Raw genomic sequence first — 4448 nt, forward strand, 5'->3', positions numbered from 1 at the left:
ACACACACACACACACACACACACACACACACAGAGGCAATGCAGGACCTTAGAGCCTGCTTCTGGTGTGCAGACTGCTCTGTGCCATTTATTTGGTATGTGGGGCCAAAACCTTGAGCACCATTGATCTAGGTCAGTGGCCCGGCCCTATGGGCCTAGGTCAGTCCACAGGCCAGGTCCCATGTAAAGTTGGCATATGGGGTTGGTCCATGGTTGTGATCCCATGTGCTGGACTGGCTGTGTGTGGTGGGCTGACCCTGCACACCTGAATCTGGCTGCACATCAGCCCAACCCCAGATCTGGCATGATTTAGCATGCAGGACCATGCTATTCAGAACACAGAGTCCTCCATTTGTCCAGAAATTTGGCAACAGAGCAACAGCAATTAAGGCTGTCACCACTCCTCCTCTGCCAAAGTTCCAGACTCCTGGGGAGCCCTGCAGATCCATGGGCCAAATGTGGCCTGTGGGCCAGAGGTTAAGCACCATTGGTCTAGGTCTGTTACCAAGTTGAGTGGACCAACTTCCAGTCAAGATGTAGAAAAGGCAGAAGTTAAATATATTTGGAAAGAAGCTGGATGGCACGTTCACATCTAGCAACACTAATGAATAATTTTCAGTTCTACCAGGACTAGGGAAAATGATAAATAGAAATACCTAAAGATTATAAATGGGTCCACGTCAGCATGGAAGGTTTTGAATGGAGACCCACAGGGGTCTGTATTGGACCCAGTGCTGTTCAGTGCATTTCGTAATGACTTAGACACTGGCATAGAAAGCTTTTTGAGCAAGTTTGGAGGTGACACTGAACTGGGAAGGACTGTGAACACTTTGGAGGATGGGAATGCAATTTAGAAGGATTTCAACAGATTGAAAAGCTGGGCTGGAACTAACTGGATGCTGACAAGTGCAGGGTGCTATACCTGGGGAAGAATAATCAAAAGCACAAATGCAAAATAGGTAACGCCTGGTTGGATGACAACACTATGGAGTAGGATCTGGGAGTCATGGCAGATTACAGACTCAATAATGAGTCTGCAGTGTGACGTAGATGCACAAAAGGTGAAGGTACTTTTGGGATGCATCAATGAAAACATTGGATGCAAGATGGGGGAAGTGGTAGTGTCTCTACTCAGCACTGGTTAGGTCTCATCTAGAGTACTGTATGCCGTTTTGGGCTCCACACTTTCAAAAGGATGTGGAGAAGTTCAAAAGGGCCCACAGGTGGGTGAGAAAGATGATGGCTTAGAAGAAAGTCATAGGAGGATAGGCTGAAGGAACTAGGCATGGTCAGTGTGTGGAAAAGGAACTTAAGAAAAAACATGATAGCTGTCTTCAAATATTTGAAGGGTTGTCATAAAGGAGAATACTATTTCTCTCTTGCAGCAGAGAATAGGACATGGACCAGTGGCTTGAAGTTGTAGGATATTGGGGAAAAAACCTTCTTCATTGTTAGAAGAGTGAGGCAGTGGAATAGACTGCCTAGGGAAGTTGCAGGATCTCCATTACTGGAGGGTTCAAGAAGAAGTTGGACAGCCACAGGTCAGTGATAACCTAGGCATAGCTATGCCTATGTTCTACTATAGGTATTTCCCATACTTCTGGGCTTTGCTGTTTCCCACTTGGGGCTGGAAGGTTCCCCGCTAGAGGATCTTGCCCCTTCAATCCAGATAAGACCAATTGTCATATTTGGGGTTGGGAAGGAATTTTACCCCATAGTCAGATTAGTATGTACTGTGGGAGTTTTTGCCTTCCTCTGTAGCAGAGTCTGGGACAGAAGGGAGAGGCATGGGGATCTTTTGAGTGTATATTAACAACCTTTACAGCAGCAGGATGTTGACTGATGTGGTCCCTCTGCTTTACCTGTGGCAGTTTAGGATGTTATGTCTTGTGTTGTGTCAGGGATGACTGTGTAATTTTGCTAAGAAGTAAGACAATGGATTTGTATAGGATGGTTTGGATGGGAATGATTCTGCCTCAAGCAGGGGTTGGATTAGATGACCTATGGAGGTCCCTTCCTGCCCTACTTCTCTGTGAGTCTATGTGTTATTTTATCTTTTGTTATTAGTTGCTAGAATTACTGACACTGTATATTGAGAGAAGGGGAAAAACAATGCTTGGCAAGTATTCTTCAGAAACTGGTGCCCTTATTAAGATACCAGGAATTTAATTTATTATTTGGTATAATGACCCTTTTTTTTTGTTACCAGGATAGTTCACCTTGAACTCATGTACTATTAATTTGATATTTTATTTATGGCAATAATAAAAAAGGAACAACTGATTACCTGCAATACACAAGCAAAATTTTTGCCATTTGCTTCTAGCTCTCATGTTACCAAATATGCCCTTGGCAATAATTTTTCTTTCAGACCTAGTGTATTAAAGAACAACATATTAACATTTTAAATTATGTTGGATATCTTTCATGCTGCAATCATTTTCTGTTGCCCAATTTAAGGGCTTGATCTGGCTCTGACTGAAGTCAATCCTCAAACTCCCATTAAATTTAATAGGCTAAGATGGAGCTCTTGGGGATGTTTAGTGGCTGAACTAAATGTGGTATGAAACAGATACTAATCCATAACACTAATATCCTAACACTTGAATGATTGTATTCAAAGTGCCACATTAATTACTTACATTTTAGCAATGCTTTAGCAGTATGTCATATTTTTCAACAGCAATAAATCATGCAACATAATAAGTGTTTATTGCAATTTTTCTCTGAACTGGAACTTTCTTTCAAAATATAAATACAAAAGGTTTATTGGCACAAAAGCATACTCATTAGTGATAAGCCTTGGAAAATTTGGATATCATAGTGGTTTGGCAATAAGTTGTTAGTATCCCTATTCCTAATAAGTTTAGGTTTCTGATGCAATAAATGGTCATGTGAAATAAATGTTAGTCCCAATTAACCACAGCCTTACTTTTTGTCATTATTGATAAAACTAGTATTGCCCAAATAAATTCTATATAGTAGGGTTTTCTAACAGTAAGTTTTATAGACAAGATTGAAAGAAAGTCACATTTTATGATGGTTGAACTGTCCAAAAATTGAAGGCTTTTGATTTCTAATTGAAAGACGCATTAGATCCTACAGGAACAATTTTATATCCCACAGAGCTTTATTCTGTTGTGATAATCAGGATTTTTATATGCAATAAGCTATTGTTTTTATTACTAGTGGCTTGGGTCACCATTGCTGCTGTTCACAGGAAGAATAGTGTTTACACACTGGACAGATGGCTCATAAAATCAGGAAAGAATTAGGGCTGTATCCAAACAAGGTACTTTTTGATACCTCCCTCACTGGAATCCTGTATCCTGATATGTGGAGTTAGATGCTTCAGAATGGGAGTCAAAGTAGCCAATGTGTAGAGCAGGAAAGCACTTAAAACCAGAAATTTTAGTGTGAAGTTGCATAGAGCTAGTTTTTAGGAGATGCTGTGGACAGGGGGAGTCTATATTCCTGCTTCTCTCTGGACTGCGGGGGAACACTGATGTCTACTTAGCATCCATAGCCCCCACAACTTTCTTGAAAATAGACATCTGTATCCTCTCCTTCAAATGATTTAGTAATACTCAGTGGATTGCCCCCCCCCGCAGTCCCCCACAAACATGATCAGAGGAGCTGTTGATGATGGTAGTTCAATGTGCTTCTCAACCTGACATGATACAACCCTCATATCTTCAGTTTTCCAAAGGAGTGATTATAGACAGCCTGGACTATAAAGTATAACAGTGTTAGCTGTAGTCATGAGGGGCAAAAAATGGAAGTATGGTAGTTGGGTAGTAGTCATTAAGACAGAGTTAAGACAGTCATTGGTGGATGAAAGATAAAATAAGATTAGGAGCACAGAAGTGAGAGCAGATGGTGCATATGCTCAACAAGCTTGAGGAATGCAAAACATGTTAATGAAGTTAACTTGCAAAATCATTAGAGCTAGTTCTTCACCTGCCTGTGCTGATCAAATGATTAAGGCACTACTGTAGCTTCCCACCTCCCTTGAACTGAACACAGTTGTGAAGGAGAGACTAGACACTGGACATCCCAAGATCTGGATGTGTAAGTTTAAGCTATTAATAAAACCTGCCTAAAGAAAGGCTTTTTTGCACGTCCAGATATTGGGTGTCCAGTCTCTCCTTGGTAACTGTGTTCAGTTGAAGGGAGGTGTGGAAGCCACTGTAGTGCCTTAAATCACCAGACTATCTGTAAGACTGAGGTAGGGACTCCCTCTACAACTACTACTGAAGCTTTGCCACTGTGCCAAAAAAAATTTAAGATATATTCAGGCAAAGGGGAGAGGCGGGAGGAAGAAAGTAGGAGAAAGAACACAAGAGTGGGGTGTGACCCTTTACCATAGTCATTAGGACCCTCGCACAGGAATTTTGCTTCAAGGTCTATTTCTGTATTTTATTCACTGGCAATTTAATGTAAAATAA

The sequence above is a fragment of the Alligator sinensis genome, unplaced genomic scaffold, assembly GCF_000455745.1.
Source record: "Alligator sinensis unplaced genomic scaffold, ASM45574v1 scaffold378_1, whole genome shotgun sequence".
In the NCBI taxonomy this organism is placed as follows: Eukaryota; Metazoa; Chordata; order Crocodylia; family Alligatoridae; genus Alligator; species Alligator sinensis.